This window comes from Triticum urartu, chromosome 3A (genome assembly GCF_056163025.1).
Source record: "Triticum urartu cultivar PI428250 chromosome 3A, HENAU_Tu73, whole genome shotgun sequence".
Lineage (NCBI taxonomy): Eukaryota > Viridiplantae > Streptophyta > Magnoliopsida > Poales > Poaceae > Triticum > Triticum urartu.
In genome coordinates, this window is record NC_141875.1 from 201,973,035 (window position 1) to 201,991,606 (window position 18,572).

Here is an 18,572-nt window from a genome sequence, read left to right on the forward strand (position 1 = left end):
GGAGGCCTACATAGCCCCGGCGAGAGCCTGGCCGGGGCAACTCGCCCCACACCAGCGAGGCCGCCACCCTTGAGCCTGAGAGCTCTGACACCATCGACAACGTCGAGACCAAGACTCGGGGGCGCCCGCATGGTGGCATGCGGATCTTTGTGAAGATCAAAGGCCTGCGAGCCTAGATAAGAACCAGAAGATGAAGACGCCTGACAAAGATCCTTGCCGGGGACGGCCAAAGCCCCCGGCAGGATCCTTGCCGGGGGCATCTGCAGGGCCACGGCTAGGCCCGCACACACCAACGTTTCTCTGCCACGCAGCCGTCCCGACACGGCACCCGGCCCGCCAACTAGGCAAGTGCCTGCATGGCAGCATGCAACTTCTGGGCGAACTAGTCAAGCACCTGCGTGGTGGCATGCAGGTCTTTGTGAAGACCCTGTCATCGCACCAACACAACAACTAGCCAGCCAGCATGGCGCTGCATGCCCCGTTAGCTTGGACGCACGTCGAAGAAAGGCGAGGCGGCAACGGACAGGACGAGCTCAGTTGCCACCCCCGATAAAGCAAGAGGGCACATAGGCAGCACATTAAATGCGTTTGTCCTACGGTTTCAAGCGATAAACTTGTACACTGTAGATACTTTCCACCTCCTGTGTGCCACTGTGGCGACCCCTTTGACACATAAAAGGAGGCCCGAGGCATACTGTAGAAGGATTCAGACTTTTTGGCCTGGGCATGCATAGTAGCTAGTCCAGGAATAGAAGAAGGCGAAATAAACACAGACAAGCAGGACTAGGGTTATACGCATCGTTTGCGGCGCGAACCTTGCGCTGATCGATAGACCTGCCCTTTGTGCAGCTCCACGCCCCGCCAGCCATAGAAGGGATTCCCTAGAATCCCATAGGTGTCGTTTTCCCCGACATCCTTTGGCGCGCCAGGTAGGGGGCACTGAGACTGTGAAAATCTGGTTTAAAAGTTAGCACATCGACTTCATCATCGCCATGGACCCCAAGAAGAAGGGGATCACAGCAATCAGATCGTCTCGAGCCGGACCGCCCGTACCAGCGCGGGCGGGTGACGGGGCGGCCGCGGATGGTGGCGGAGGCGCGGCCCGCGAGCATCCACGACACTCTAGCAATCGGAGCCAGGCGAGCGGCGTCGTTCGTGTTCAAGACAATGAACCATGCGCCATTGGGCCCAGGGGCGGGGTCATGCTACCCATGGGAGGCACGATGACCTCCAGGACACGCCAGCCGGTGCCCATGCCTCGGTCTTCCCAAGCCGCGCGTGGCGATCAACGCTGCAATGTCGGTGCCCCAGGTGCCGCCGTGAGGAGAGTGTCGGATCATGGGTTTCGGCAAACCCTTAAGGTTCAAACACTGGGGTGCGCACAAAGATCTCTCTCTCTCTCTCTCTCTCTCTCGCAACGATCTCTAGGCCTAGCTCACCGAACCCAAGGAACAAGAGACAAGACAGTTTATACTGGTTCAGGCCACCATTGTGGTGTAATACCCTACTCCAGTGTGGTGTGGTGGATTAGCTTGTAGGCTGAGGATGAACTAGTACATTGAGCAAACAGCCTCCTGAGGAGAGGCGTTCTTGAGCTTGATGAGCTTGTGTGTGTGAGGATGGTCTCAATGATCCGTCCCTTGCCAAGGTGGTGGCTAGTCCTATTTATAGAGGCCCTGGTCTCAATGATCCGTCCCTTCCCAAATGATTAGGCAGGAAGGGATCCCACAATGGCCAATTTCGAAGAGGGGCAACTTGTACAAGCTATCCTAACAAAAGGTGGTCTTCGCCTGCCAAAGGCTCTATTGGTGACGCCATCATGGGCTCCGCGGTGACCTCCGTCCTGCCGTCCTGCTGGTCTTGGTCTTGTTGCACCGATATGGAAACCTTTGCCTGATGCCTCGGGACACCTCGCCTGCTCCTGCTTCCTTAGCACTTAAGAGGAAACTGGCACCCCGTGCCCGCTAGCGCCCGCCTGGCCTTGGTCGTCATGGCTCACGTCCCGTGGACCTCGCGAGGTGCCCCTTGCATACATATCTCCGCTCCTCAGGAGCCAGCCTAGCAAGGCCACCCCGGAGGTGGTCTTGTGTCGTCCGCCTTGCGAGGCTTGGCCCCTCGCGAGGGTCTTGAGTGATTGTTGATGAAGATGGACCGTACCAGGCCGATGGATGAGCCACGCCCTGGGGCGCAGGCAGGCAAGTCTGGGTACCCTCGTTCCCAGGACGCTGACAGTAGCCCCCGGGCCGAAGGCACACTCGGACATGGCTTCGAGGCGAAGCCAAGGGTCAAGTGTGTAGCGCCGTGGGCCCCTATAGCCGGCGGCCCCAATTGACGTGTGACGACTAACGAGACATGGGCGCCTCCACTTCCCCACGCAGCCTTGATTTCTGCCTGGCAAGGCAACCACTGTTGTCTACATAGCTCCGCCTCCTTCACAGGCAGCACGCTCCGTAGCTCCTTCATCTTCCGAAAGGCAGCGGATTTCTTCCCCCGGTCCAATATGACACCAACTCCGCCCGCTGCCATGGCACCAAGGTGGAAGAAGAAGGGGAAGAAGGAGTCCCGTACCTCGCCCCCCGCGATGCCAGTCTTCGAGCCCGCCATCGAGCGGTCAGTGGTGCTTAACTAGGAGGCAATGGGCAAGGTGCGCCCTGCGCTTGTCGCCGATTTCAATGAGCAAGGCGATGGTGTCCTGGCCTGCTTCCCGCGCCGAAATTCATAGTACAGCCATCGAGGTCCCCATCCATCTTCACGCCCTCCGGGAAGGCTTGATTCCTCCCTTCTCCGATTTCTTCAACACGGTGCTCTCGCATTACCAGATCAATGCACTGTATCTCGATCCCCAATCCATCATCCTCCTTGGTATCTTTGCCTTTGTCTACAAAGCCATGGTGGGCATTACCCCTTCCGTGGCCTTGCTTCGCCATTTCTTCTCACTGCACCTGACAGATGCTCTCAAGTGCTCAAGGTGTGTATCCCTTCAGGCCGTCGCGGCGACGGCCGGCTCAAGGATCGACTTCGAGCTCTCGCCGGTCGTTGGAAGATTTAGGAAGCAGTGGGTGTTTGTGGACGTTGGTGTGCGCAGCCCCCTAATGCTGCTCCCACGGATTCCAGCTGCTTCGAGCTCCGGTTGGGGGCACGCGAAGCTCACCGATCAGCGGCTCGCCCATGTCTGGCACCAGCTGGCCAGGATGAAGGACCTTGGAGTGACGGCGCCTATGGTGGTCAAGGAGTTCATCCGGTGTCGCATCGCTCTTGTTCAGCGCCACTCCCGACAAATGTGGACCTTCTCCGGCTATGGGGACCGCATGAGGCTTCAGGCTCCGGCTCTTCCTCCTGAGGCGCGGCACACGGTGCTCGAGCTCTTAACGGGTGACCCGATGCCAGCCAACCTGCCGGAGGAGGGATGTCTTCTGTACTACTGCTTGAACAAGGTGGAGTTCATGAAACAGATGCCCCTCTTCGACGAATGGGGACTGCGCCCAGTTGGCGTTGAAGGGCCTCGTGAGAGCCCCATCTTCATGGCCCCCATGCCTGCCGCCAGTGCGATGCCCGCCCTAGAGGCGGGTGCAGGGGGCAGTCGCTGTCGAACGATGGCGGCACTGTTGCTGAGGAACTGGCGGCACTCGGGGCTCCTAAAGTGCCCACCCCCGGGGCTCAAGAGAGCCGTCCCGAGGAAGTGGCCGGGGGGGATGACGCGGATAGATACTCCCGAGGCTGAAGCCCCCGAGGCCCCGGTGAATCGCCATGAGGCAGGTACCGAGGTCTCTGCACGGTCCAGCACCCCTGAGGTCACCTCCTCAGGAGTCACACCATCCGCGGCCGACCTTGGTGACCGCGCCCAGGGCTTCGGCCTGCTCCGGTCGAACTTCAAAGCACACCAGAAGAGGAAGGGGTCTCCAAGCTGCAGCGGTGACGCCTTCCAACCATTGAAGTAGAGGAAGTACATTGCTATTGACGAGTGAGTACCTGATTTTGTAATTTCTTGAGTGTCACTTCTCCTTTGGACCATAGTTCTTCAAGACCCCTTCCGCCAGGGCGATGAAGTCTCCCGAGAAGCAACCCTCGCCTGCTTCAGGCTCTCTGCTGACCTTGAATACCTCAAGTCGACCTGCCACACGCGGCGCGAGGCCTGCTGGGAAGGCAGACACGCCAGCCTGGCATCTTGACCCCACGCTCTTGTCGTCCCTCCTTCATGGTTTGGCCTGGGGTGTGGGGAGTCTGCCGAGGACCCCACCAATGGTCCTTGCCCACAGCTGGGCGACCTCGTCCCTGGCGTCAGCTCTGAGCGACGAGGCCCTGCCCCACCGGGCGTCCGCCGAGGTCCGGAGGGTGGCCGGAAAGGCGCCAGCCTCCAGCTCCTACCGAGAGCGGGCAAGCCGCTTCGAACTTCTCCAACACATCTTAGCATGGAGGACGGACTCTGCCGCACGTTCGAGCTTGCACACGAGTGCGGAGCAGTCTGCCACGAGCTCTTTCGGAAGGCGATGGGCACGCTGAGCTGGCTCGGAGAAGAGCTTGTGGATGTTGACACCCGCCATGAAACCGAAGGCCTTCGGCTAGCAGACGAATGGCATCAGCTGAAGGTGGCCATCAACTTCGGGCGTCTCCATCGCGAGCGTGCAAATGCGAAGGCCGAGCCATCCCTTGACACCTCACGCGAGGCCAGCACCCAAGCCTTGGAGGAGGCCAGGGAGGCTGACCACTGCTGCGCGGTCGCAGAGAAGTGCGAAGGGGAGCTCCAGGCTCTGAATGCCTCCCTGGAGCAGCAGGTTGAGGCGCGCCGGGCTGCCTTGGCGTTGATGAAGGGGACGCCTTCCGACGAGGAGGAGATCTTGAAGCGCGAGGAGGCGCTGATGCTAGAGCCCATAGAGTGCACCCTCGAGCTCGAATGGCTAGAGATGAGGGAGCGCCAGGTTGCCCAAGCAGAGGATGCCGCCAGCGCGCGCAAAGCCAGGATCTAGGAAGAGATCGATTGTAGGGTGGCGGAGGCTTGAGCATATCTCGCCAGCAGATATGTCCTGAAGCTAAAGCTCGTGTGAGGGAGTCCTGGATTAGGGGGTATCCGGATGGCCGGACTATACCTTCAGTCGGACTCCTGGACTATGAAGATACAAGATTGAAGACTTCGTCCCGTGTTCGGAAGGGACTTTCCTTGGCGTGGAAGGCAAGCTTGGCGATACGGATATGTAGATCTCCTACCATTGTAACCGACTCTATGTAACCCTAACCCTATCCGGTGTCTATATAAACCGGAGGGTTTTAGTCCGTAGGACAACACAATCATACCATAGGCTAGCTTCTAGGGTTTAGCCTCTCTGATCTCGTGGTAGATCTACTCTTGTGCTACACATATCATCAATATTAATCAAGGAGGACGTAGGGTTTTACCTCCATCGAGAGGGCCCGAACCTGGGTAAAACTTCATGTCCCTTGCCTAGACGCACATTTCGGGACACCCTACCCGAGATCCGCCGGTTTTGACACCGACATTGGTGATTTCATTGAGAGTTCCTCTGTGTCGTCGCCGTCAGGCTTGATGGCTGCTACGATCATCAATGGAGATGCAGTCCAGGGTGAGACCTTCCTCCCCGGACAGATCTTCGTCTTCGGCGGCTTCGCACTGTGGGCCAATTCACTTGGCCATCTGGAGCAGATCGAAAGCTATGCCCCTGGCCGTCAGGTCAGATTTGGATGTTTAAACTACACGGCTGACATCCGCGGGTACTTGATCTTCGACGGATTCGAGCCACTGCCGAGCGCGCCGCACTGTCACGACGAGCATGATCTAGCTCTGCCGCCGAACATTGCCCTGGAGGCCGCACCCGCATCAGCTTCGACCCTTAATTCGGAGCCAACTGCGCCGATCGAGGATGGGTGGTTGGACGCCGCCTCAGGGGCTGCGATCCCAACGGCGATCGAGCCGAACACCAGCCCCGCACTCTGCGAGACTCGTGACTCCAAGGAGCCGGACTCCTCTCCGGACTCCGAACCCTCTGCGCCCCTGCCGATCGAATCCGATTGGGCGTCGATCATGGAGTTTACTGCCGCGGACATCTCTCAGCACTCGCCTTTCGGCGATATTCTAAAGACACTGAAGTCTCTCTCTTTATCAGGAGAGCCCTGGCCGGACTACGGTCAGCAAGGTTGGGATTCGGACGATGAAGAAATTCAAAGCCCACCCACCACCCACTTTGTAGCCACTGTCGACGATTTAACCGACATGCTCGACTTTGATTCCGAAGACATCGAAGGTATGGACACCGATGAAGGAGACGATGAAGAACCAGCGCCTATAAGGCCCTGAAAAGCCACCTCGTCATATGACATATACATGGTGGACACCCCAAAAGAAGGAGATGGCGATGGAACAACGGAGGATGACCCCTCCAAGAAACAGCCTAAGCGCCGACGTCAGCGGCGCCGATCAAAATCCTGCCAGAACAAATACGGTGATTCCAGCATGGGAGATAATAATAATGCGGAGAGTGCCGAAGAAAACCCCCTCCAGCAAGATTTAGCATAGGAGGATGGAGAAACCAGCCCTCATGAGAGAGCGGCAAATAGAGAGGTCGTGGACGATAATTATATGCCTCCCTCCGAAGACGAGGCAAGCCTCGACGACGACGAATTTGTCGTGCCAGAGGATCCCGTCGAGCAAGAGCGTTTTCAACGCAGGCTTATGGCCATGGTAAGAAGCCTCAAGAAAAAACAGCAACAGCTTAAAGCTGACCAAGATTTGCTAGTCGACAGATGGACTGAAGTCCTTGCGGCCGAAGAGCATAAACTCGAACGCCCCTCCAAGAGCTACCCAAAGCGCAAGTTGCTACCCCGATTAGAGGAGGAAGCACTTGATGCGGCCGACCGGCCACCAGATGGCCGCGACAGAGAGGCCTCTCGGCCCTCCACTGAAGCTGCACCCCGTACCAAGGCACGAGAAAATGCGCCGGACCTACGAGATATATTGGAGGACAAGTCAAGGCAAACAAGATCAATCTACGGATCGCGTGGGCGCCCCACGACTCGAGACGGTAACCGTCATGCCAGCCATAAATTCGGCAGGGCCGAACACAGTAGACAAAGCTCATTGGAGCTACGTCGTGATATAGCCCAGTACAGAGGCGCCGCACACCCACTATGCTTCACAGACGAAATAATGGATCATCAAATCCCCGAGGGTTTCAAACCTGTAAACATCGATTCATATGATGGCACAACAGATCCTGCGGTATGGATCGAGGATTATCTCCTTCATATCCACATGGCCCGCGGTGATGATTTCCACGCCATCAAATACCTCCCACTCAAGCTTAAAGGACCAGCTCGGCATTGGCTTAATAGCTTGAGAACAGGATCAATCAGTTGTTGGGAGGACCTGGAAGCCGCATTCCTCGACAATTTCCAGGGCACTTATGTGCGACCCCCACACGACGATGACCTAAGTCACGTAATTCAGCAGCTAGAGGAATCGACCAGGCAATTATGGACACGGTTCCTAACAAAGAAAAATCAAATAGTTGACTGTCCGGACGCTGAGGCCCTAGCAGCCTTCAAGCACAATATCCGTGACGAGTGGCTTGCCCGGCACCTTGGGCAAGAAAAGCCGAAATCTATGGCAGCACTCACGACACTCATGACCCGCTTTTGCGCGGGAGAAGACAGCTGGCTTGCTCGTAGCAACAACATGACCAAGAACCCTGGTAATTCGGATAGCAGGGACAGTAGTGGCAGGTCGCGTCGCAACAAGCAGAAGTGCCGCATTAACGGCGACAACGCTGAGGATACGGCAGTTAATGCCGGATTCAGAGGCTATAAATCCGGTCAGCGGAAAAAGCCATTCAAAAGAAATCCTAGGGGCCCGTCCAGTTTGGACCGAATACTTGACCGCTTGTGCCAGATATATGGCAACCCTGAAAAGCCGGCCAATCACACCAACAGGGATTGTTGGGTGTTCAAGCAGGCAGGCAAGTTAAATGCCAAAAATACAGACAAGGGGCTGCATAGCGATGACGACGAGGAGCCCCGGCCGCCGAACAACAGTGGACAGAAGGGTTTTCCCCCACAAGTGCGGACGGTGAACATGATATACGCAACCCACATCCCCAAGAGGGAGCGGAAGCGCGCGTTAAGGGACGTATACGCGATAGAGCCAGTCGCCCCAAAGTTCAACCCATGGTCCTCCTGCCCGATCACCTTCGATCGAAGGGACCATCCCACTAGCACCCGTCATGGAGGATTCGCCGCATTGGTTCTAGACCCAATTATTGACGGATTTCATCTCACTAGAGTCCTTATGGACGGCGGCAGCAGCCTGAACCTACTTTACCAGGATATAGTGCGGAAAATCGGCATAGATCCCTCGAGGATTAAGCCCACCAAAACGACCTTTAAAGGCGTAATACCAGGTGTAGAGGCCAACTGTACAGGCTCAGTCACACTTGAAGTGGTCTTCGGATCTCTGGATAATTTCCGAAGCGAGGAGTTAATCTTCGAGATAGTCCCATTCCGCAGTGGCTATCACGCACTGCTCGGGCGAACCGCATTCACCAAGTTCAATGCGGTACCGCACTAAGCATACCTTAAGCTCAAAATGACAGGCCCTCGAGGAGTAATTATGGTCAATGGAAACACCGAACACTCCCTCCGAATAGAGGAGCACACGGCGGCCCTTGCAGCAGAAGTACAAAGCAGCCTCTCCAGGCAGTTCTCCAGTCTGGCCATTAAACGATCGGACACTGTCAAGCGCGCCCGGAGTAACCTACAACAAGACTGCCTGGCACGACCCGAGCAGGCGTAGCAATGCGGCCCCAACCCCAGCCCTCGCAAAAATGCGATACCAGTACTTCGCGTACATAACTATGCTCTAGAAATACCATGGGTACAGGGGGAGGGGCACCATCACGGCATGCCCGAAACATGGCTTAAACCGCACCAGGGGCTGCCAATTTTTTAATTTTCTCTTACTTTCAGGACTCCACTCTTCGGAAGGCATGTTCGGCAGTTCAATTGCCGCACAAACGATGCAAGAACCAGGGAAGCAGACAAGCCATGCCGCATTACGGAACTCCCAGGTGGTCTCTATCACGAGCAGTATACCTATTTCGCATACTATTCCGCAGCTTGCCCCTGGAACGGACATGTTACATAGTCCAACCTTTTTCTTATCGCATTATTTGTATCGTTCTGCTTTGATCGCAGCCCTCTTTAATAAACAATGCATAGCTTTTGTCTATTTTTGCATTACTCTTTTTTAATATATGTTCCTTAATGACATGTTGCATCCGTACACTTTGGCATGACAAAAATACGCCAGGGGCTTTAGTACCCCTCAATATGGTGTGAGAAGTCTGAACACTTTAACAAGTGCGGCACCCCGAACTTATAGCATTATATGCATCGGCTCCGAATCATGTCTTGGGTCAATAGTTGGGTTTGCCCGGCTCCTATGTTTTGGTGCCTTACGTTCCGCTATATCAGCTAAGGTAGCACTAGGAGAACCACTGCGATTGTGCCCCAGTTGAGCTGGGTTGAGCACCTAAGTGGAGAAAGCTAAAACTGACTGTCATGATGAAGCGAGAGTTGGTCGCTGTTCGAGAGGTTTTTCGAGTCCCTAAAGACTTATGCCGCTTAGAGCGAGGAGCCGGCTCTGTCTGGCCAAGGCGTGGATAGCGCCCCGAACTCAGTCTTCCGAATACCAGGGGCTTCACCGAAATTTAAAATTATAGAATTCTATGGCTAAGTGAGAGTGTTCACGCATTATAGTCTGATTGCCTTGTTTGTTGGGCTGAGCGCCTCCCTCAAAGGACCCAAACATGGGAAAAAGAGCACTCAGGTTTATCCCCGACCACCCCAGCACTAGCGGCACGGGGGCAGAAGCCGACGACTCGCCATCTCTCAGAATTGATAAACAGCCGCACAGAAGGTAATATTTTAAATTCCAACAGCATTGCTTAGCGCATATGAACAAGTTTTCAGCGCACAGGACAAAACGAGCAAGTTTCACTCAAATATTACATCCCAAGAACATCTTCTTCACCTCATCCAACTCCTAGAGGGTCTTCTGGGATTCGGCCTTGGCAGACTTGGCATTTTCAATAGCCACCGCGAGCTCGGATGCTCGCGTCTTTGAGTCAAGCTCCAAACTCTCATGTTTTTCCATGAGAGCCTGGAGCTCTTGCCGTACCTTGCCAACCTCGGCCTCATACTTCTCCCGCTCGGTGCGCTCCGTGGCCGCCCTCTTCTCGGCCTCGACCAGCGCTTGCTTAAGGGTCGCCACCTCAGATGTGGCCCCTACAATAGCCACGATAATCCTGTCATTTTTTGCAATTGCACCTTTTTATATATATTTAAACAAGGTATTTCTTACCTTCATTGTCCTCGAGCTGCTTCTTGGCACGCCCGAGCTCTTTCTCGGACCGCTCGAGGTTCTGCTTTAGCGTGTCCACTTCCGCAGTCAGTGCGGCGGAAGCAAGCAAAGAAGCCTGCATACGCATATTGACTCCTTTTTGTTAGACTCCTGCGAATTTTATTTGATCCTCTATTCAGCTTTTCTTCCCGAATGCCAAACAGAGCATCAGGGGCTACTGTCTATGCGGTAATATTATTTAAACATTCTTTACTTACCTCAAAGCCTGTTAAAAGGCTAGTACAAGCTTCAGTTAGTCCGCTCTTGGCGGACCGAACCTTCTGGACCACCGCACTCATAATGGTGCGGTGCTCCTCGTCGATGGAGGCGCCTTGGAGCGCCTCCAACAGATTGTCCGGCGCCTCCGGTTGGACGGGGGTCACCGGCACGGTGGGCTTGCTCCTCTTGGGAGGAGGTCCCCCACCGGACTCTGGAACCTTTGAAGGTTCCGGAGTGGTGTTCGGCCTAGAGTCGGAGTTGGAGCCCTGAGGGGTTTTATCCCCTTTACTCCTCGAGTCCGGGAGGATGCCTTGCGGCACCTCCAGGACCACCTCCTCCCGGCTTGGAACCTGTTGAGACAGCACTTCGACGTCGTCCGTAGGGCGGGGGGAGGAAGCCGTCGGAAGCGAATTCACATCCGACGAGTCCAGTGAGCCACTCGACGATGCATCGAGCCGGTCTTTGGGTGGGCTGCATAATCACATTCGACAAAAGGGAAAGTTGTGCAATAAAGGAATACTATGAATTACTCTGGTATCCGAATACTTATGATTTCGCCAGGGGCTTGGCCCTGGTTGGCCACTCTTCTCTGCCGTCGTCGGCGTTGGTGGAGTAGTCCGGAGGAAGGGTTCTCCCCTTCTTGGACCCTCCGGCCTCCCCAAAGAGGGCAGCCTTCCTTTTCTTCTCTCCTCCCGCTGGAGGGGAGAGCTCTCTTCTTCTTCCTCCTCATCTTCACGGGAGGAATACGCCTCGGAGCCGTCGGGTGATGAACCCGACACCTCCTGGCGCCGGGCACTCTTTCGAGTCCCCATGGCCTTCTTCTCCGGCACCACATAGGGTGCCGGAACTAGCAGCTTCGCCAACCGGGCATCAGCTGGGTCTTCGAGCAAGGGAGCCGGACAGTTGATCTGTCCGGACTTCGCCTTCCAACTCTGTCAAAGGGAAGGGAGCTTAGATCCCACATTGAGTTAAACTATGGAAAACCAATACCCTGTAAAAAGGTACAAACAACTTACCGCGCTAGCGTGACGCTGCGTTGAATCCGCGATCCTCGATGGCAGATGCGAGAGCCTCGGCGCCCTTGAAAAGGACCTTCCAGGCATCTTCGTACGTAGTGTCGAAGAGTCTGCTCAGAGTTCGGTGCTGTGCCGAGTTGAACTCCCACAGATTGAAGGCCCGTTGTTGACACGGGATGATCAGGCAGATGAGCATAACCTGGACTACGTTGACGAGCTTGAGCTGCTTGTCCACCAGGGTTTGGATGCATGTTTGCAGTCCAGTTACCTCTCCTTTGTTGCCCCACAACAGGCCCGTCTCTTTCCAGGACGTGAGCCACGTTGGGGGTCTGGACCGGAACTCGGGGGCTGAGACCCACTCAGGGTCGCATGGCTCGGTGATGTAAAACCACCCGGATTGCCACCCCTTCAGGGTCTCCACAAAGGAGCCCTCAAGCCATAAGACGTTGGGCATCTTGCCCACCATGGTGCCTCCGCACTCCGCCTGGTTGCCGCGCACCACCTTCGGCTTGACATTGAAAGTCTTGAGCCATAGGCCGAAATGGGGGCGGATGCAGAGGAAAGCCTTGCACACGACAATAAACGCTGAGATGTTGAGGATGAAGTTCGGGGCCAGATCATGGAAATCAAGGCCGTAGTAGAACATGAGTCCCCGGACGAATGGGTGGATCGGAAAGCCCAGTCCGCGGAGGAAGTGGGGAAGGAACACTACCCTCTCATGGGGCCTTGGGGGGGGAGGAGCTGCCCCTTTTCGGGAAGCCGGTACGCGATGTCATTGGACAAGTATCCGGCCTTCCTCAGTTTTTTGATGTGTCCCTCCGTGATGGAGGAGACCATCCACTTGCCTCCCGGTCCGGACATGGCTGGAGAAGGTTGAGGTAGGGAGTGCGGACTTGGGCGCTGGAGCTCGAGTGCGCGATAATGGATGAGCAAGGGAAGAAGAAGGCGTAGGTGAAAAGGTGGATCCTTATCCCCTTATATGGGTGGACGCGACTATGCGTCCCCACCAGCCTGGTAAAACTCGCTTATCTCCCAAGCGCCGTAATCAATGGCGCGGTTGGGTTACCCATGCCCGTATTGATGAGAATCCCGGAATAAGGGGACACGATCTCTGCTTTAACAAGACGTGCCAAGGAAACCGCCTCGCATAACACGCTGAGATGGGACAGTCAAACGATTCGAATAAAAGCTTGGCCGTGGTGTGATGTCACACTACGGAATACGTCAGCAGATTAGATTTGTGTAAATATTATTCTCTCTATGGAAATATGTGGAAACTTATTTTGCAGAGCCGGACACTATCTTTGTGTTCAAAATCTTCTATGAAGTACTTGGAGGAGGAACCCGCCTTGCAATGCCGAAGACAATCTGCGCGCCGGACTCATCGTCATTGAAGCCTGGTTCAAGGGCTACTGAGGGAGTCCTGGATTAGGGAGTGTCCGGATGGCCGGACTATACCTTCAGCCGGACTCCCGGACTTTGAAGATACAAGATTGAAGACTTCGTCCCGTGTCCGGAAGGGACTTTCCTTGGCGTGGAAGGCAAGCTTGGCGATACGGATATGTAGATCTCCTACCATTGTAACCGAGTCTATGTAACCCTAACCCTATCTGGTGTCTATATAAACGGGAGGGTTTTAGTCCGTAGGACAACACAATCATACCATAGGCTAGCTTCTAGGGTTTAGCCTCTCTGATCTCGTGGTAGATCTACTCTTGTACTACCCATATCATCAATATTAATCAAGCAGGACGTAGGGTTTTACCTCGATCGAGAGGGCCCGAACCTGGGTAAAACTTCGTGTCCCTTGCCTCCTGTTACCATCCGGCCTAGACGCACAGTTCGGGACCCCCTACCCGAGTTCCGCCGGTTTTGACACCGACATCGTGGAAGCTGAAGTTCAGGGCAGAACCACCACCCTCAAGTCAAGGTTGGATGAAGCGGAACAGTGCAAGAAGGGCGCTGCAGTGTCCCTCATCTCCGTCTAGGCTGACTTGGCCTCCTCAAGCGCCGAACTGCTCCTGCTCCAGCGGCAGGTGGCCCATGCCGAGTCCCACGCGCAGCAGATCAAGGAGGAAGCGCTCCGCCGACAGTCGTTGTTGCGCGAGCACACTGCCATGCGCAGCAGAGCAAGGAGGAAGCGCTCCGTCGGATCATGGGTTCCGGCAAAACCATGAGGTTTGAACACTGGGGTGTGCTCGAAGATCTCTCTCTCTCTCTCTCTATCTCGCTCACTCTCGCAACGATCTCTATGCCTAGCTCGCCGAACCCAAGGAAAAAGGGACACGAGAGTTTATGCTGGTTCGGGCCACCATTGTGGTGTAATATCCTACTCTAGTGTGGTGTGGTGGATTGCCTTCTAGGCTGAGGATGAACTAGTATAGTGGGCTAACAACCTCTTGAGGAGAGGAGTTCTTGAGCTTGATGAGCTTGTGTGTGTGAGGATGGTCTCAATGATCCGTCCCTTGCCAAGGTGGTGGCTAGTCCTATTTATAGAGGCCCTGGTCCAATTCCCAAATGTTTAGGTGGGAAGGGATCCCAGAACGGCCAATTTCGAAGGGGACAACTAGTACAAGCCATCCTGAAAAAATGTGGTCTTCGCCTGTCAAAGGCTCTGGTGGTGACGCCATCGTGGGCTCCGCGGTGACCTCCGTCCTGCCGTCCTGCTGGTCTTGGTATTGTTACACTAATATGGAGACCTTTCCCTGATGCCTCGGGACTCCTCGCCTGCGCTTGCTTCCTTAGCACCAAAGAGGAAGCTAGCACCCAGTGTCCGCTGGCGCCCGCCTGGCCTTGGTTGTCATGGCTCACGTCACGCGGACGTCACGAGGTTCCCCTTGCATAGCTATCTCCGCTCCTCAGGAGCTAGCCTAGAGAGGCCGCCCCGGAGGAGGTCTTGGGTCGTCCGCCTCGGGAGGCTTGGTCCCTCGCGAGGGTCTTGAGTGATTGTAGATGAAGATGGGCCAAACCAGGCTGTTGGTGGAGCCATGCCCTGGGCCGCAGGTAGGCAAGTCTGGGTACCCCCATTCCCAGGATGCCGACAGAAGCCCCCGGGCCCAAGGTGTGCTCGGACTTGGCTTTGAGGCGAAGCTAAGGGTTAAGTGTGGAGCGTTGCGGGCCCCTATAGCCTACGGCCTAGATTGCCGCGTGGCGATTGACAGGTCGTGGGCGTCTCTTCTTCCCCACGCTGCCTCGGCAACTGCCATTAACTGACAAAAGGCTAATGTGTGCCGCAGTTCCTTCATTGCCTCCCTTCGTGTTGCTCCAGATCCCCTCTTGTGCTTCTCACTTCGAAAGACTCCAGATCTGCGCCAATTTCTGTTCGATCCTACAATTGGTGGCGTCCGGCAAGGCAAAGGCCGCTCCATCGCCCACCTGGTATGAGCCGGCACACAGTGCGCCCAGCGTTTTGGAGAAGTATCTCGCCGCCACGCTCCTAATGACGACAAATGGCAACAACGTGAAGGGGAAGACTGTGCTTAGGGCTGGCTCCGCCAAGCCGGAGGGCTCAGACAGCACCTTCTACCCCTTCTTCGTGAGTAGCGTCATTGCAGGGCTAGTCCCTCCCTTCTCTAATTTCTTCTATGCTGTCCTCAGCCACTAGAAGTTGCACGCTATTCATCTCCATCCCAACTCTGTCCTCCTCCTGTTGATCTTTGCCTTCTATTGAGAGGCATTCGTGGGGGTGATGCCGTCCATGGCGCTTCTCCGCCACTTCTTCTACCTCCGGAACAAGGACGACCATTGCTCGGGGTGTGCCAACTTTGTCACGGCCAACTGCTCCAACACGATCTTGATGGCCGGGAAGAAGGCGGAGAACTTGAGGAGTAAGTGGGTCCTAATGGACGCCAAATGCTCCCACCCTCGGCTGTCGCTGCCGACAGAGAGGCCCTCGCCTCATGACGTGTAGCTCAGTGTGAACCTCACCGACCCTCGGGCGCAGCAGGTGTTGGAGAAGATGGCCGCCGACAAGCCCGCGTCCTGAGGCGCTTGGCGGTGCACGGGGCACCTGGAGTGTAGAGTTGAGGTCTCCCTGGGCGGACGGCGCCGCCCTGACGGGCCAAGCATCCCAATGGTCGCCGTTGATCCTTGCTCGCCAGATATCAGAGCCTCGAGGCGTCGATGGGTCGACTGACGGGAGAATGGCTTCCGTGCACCCCTACCTGGCGCGCCAAATGTCGGATCGTGGTTTCCGGCAAACCCTTGAGGTTCGAAAACTAGGGCGCGCACGAAGATCTCTCTCTCTCTCTCTCTCTTGCTCACTCTCGCAACGATCTCTAGGCCTAGCTTGCCGAACCCAAGGAACAAGAGACACGAGAGTTTATACTGGTTCGGGCCACCGTTGTGGTGTAATATCCTACTCCAGTGTGGTGTGGTGGATTGCCTTGTAGGCTGAGGATTAAATAGTACAGTGGGCGAACAGCCTCTTGAGGAGAGGTGTTCTTGAGCTTGATGAGCTTGTGTGTGTGAGCATGGTCTCAATGATCCGTCCCTTGCCAAGGTGGTGGCTAGTCCTATTTATAGAGGCCTTGGTCATCTTCCCAAATGTTTAGGTGGGAAGGGATCCCACAACGGCCAATTTCGAAGGGGACAACTAGTACACGGTATCCTGACAAAAGGTCGTCTTCGCCTGCCAAAGGCTTTAGTGGTGACGCCGTCGTGGGCTCCGCGGTGACATCCGTCTTGCCATCCTGCTGGTCTTGGTCTTGTTACACTGATATGGAGACCTTTCCCTGATGCCTCGGGACTCCTCGCCTGCGCCTGCTTCCTTAGCACCAAAGAGGAACTTGTCACCCTGCGCCCGCTGGCGCACGCCTGTCCTTGTTCGTCATGGCTCACATCACGTGGACCTCACGAGGTGCCCCTTGCATAGATATATCCGCTCCTCGGGAGCCAGCCTAGCGAGGCCACCCCGGAGGAGGTCTTGTGTCATCCTCCTCGCGAAGCGTGGCCCCTCGTGAGGGTCTTGAGTGATTGTAGATGAAGATGGGCCATACCAGGCCGTTGGTGGAGCCATGCCCTGGGCCGCAGGCAGGCAAGTCTGTGTACCCCCTTTCCCAGGACGCCGACAGTAGCCCCCGGGCCCAAGGTGGGCTCGAAATTGGCTTCGAGGTGAAGCCAAGGGTCAAGTGTAGAGCACCGCGTGCCCCTATAGCATGTGGCCTCGATTGACGCATGGCGATTGAGGGGTCGTGGGCGTCTCTTCTTACCCATGCTGCCTCCGCAACTGCCCCTGACTAACAAAAGGCTGGTGTGTGTCGCAGGGCCTTCACTGCCTCCCTTCATCTTGCTCCAGATCCCCTTTCATGCTTCTCGCTCCCAAAGACTCTAGATCTGTGCCGATTTCCCTTCGATCCTGCAATTGATGGCATCCGGCAAGGCAAAGACCACTCCTTCGCCCTCCTGGTACGAGCTGGCTCTTAGTGCGCCCAGCGTTTTGGAGAAGAACCTCGCCGCCACGCTCATGATGACGACAAAGGGCAGCAACGTGAAGTGGAAGGCCACGCTCCGGGCCGGCTTCGCCGAGCCGGAGGCCTCGGACAGCACCTTCTACCCCTTCTTCGTGAGTAGCGTCATCTCAGAGCTGGTCCCTCCCTTCTCTGATTTCTTCTACACCGTCCTCAGCCACTACAAGTTGCACGCTCTTCATCTCCATCCCAACTATGTCCTCCTCCTATCGATCTTTGCCTTCTATTGCAAGGCATTGGTTGGGGTGATGCCATCCATGGCGCTTCTCCACCACATCTTCTACCTCCGGAATAAGGATGGCAATTGCTCGGGGTGTGCCAACTTTATCACGGCCAACAGCTCCAATGCGATCTCGATAGCCGGGAAGAAGGCCAAGAACTTCAGGAGCAAGTGGGTCCTTACGGATGCCAAATGCTCCCACCCTCGGCTGTTGCTGCCGATGGAGAGGCCCTCGCCTCATGATGCGTGGCTCAGTGCGAACCTTACCGACCCTCGGACGGAGCAGGTGTTGGGAAAGAAGCTACAATCTCAGAGTCAAGTCCATATTTAGTGCTAAATTTACGGAAAACATCGGTATCCATAAAAGATTTAACACAATCATACTTAGGTGTCATACCTGACTCCTTACCTTCGTCGAGGTACCAATCTTCAGAGTTGCATTTAATTCTTTCCAATAAATCCCATTTGAATTCGATAGTCTTCGTCATAAAAGAGCCAGCACAAGAATTATCGAGCATGGTGCGATTTTTATCAGAAAGCCGAGCATATAAATTTTGAATAATCATTTATCTTGAGAGCTCATGATTGGGGCATGAATATAACATTGATTTAAGCCTCCCCCAAGCTTGAGCGATGCTTTCTCCTTCGCGAGGCCAAAAATTATATATATATAATTGTGATCACGATGAACAAGATGCATAGGATAAAACTTTTGATGAAATTCCAATTTCAATCGTTTGTAGTTCCATGACCCTGTATCATCACATAGCCTATGCCATGTCAATGCATCCTCCTTCAAAGATAAAGGGAAGACCTTCTTCTTAATAACATCTCTGGGTACATCTGCAAGCTTAAATAATCCACAAACTTCATCCACATATATTAGGTGCTCATCAGGATGCGTTGTTCCATCTCCTGCAAAAGGATTAGCTAGCAGTTTCTATGATTCCCGAAGGAATTTCAAATCATACATTTTCATTTTCAGTAGGTTCAGTACGTTGAGGAGCAACTCTTTGCTCTACTGGTCGAGTGAAGATACCCCAAACACGCCCCTCAGAGGATTACTTTCCATAGTAACAAGTGACAGTAAATTTCAGCACACTATATAAATTTTTCCTTACCAAATTCCACCTACCAAAGGAGCTTCACTCCCTGGCAATGGCGCCAGAAAAGAGTCTTGATGACCCACAAGTATAGGGGATCTATCGTAGTCCTTTTGATAAGTAAGAGTGTCAAACCCAACA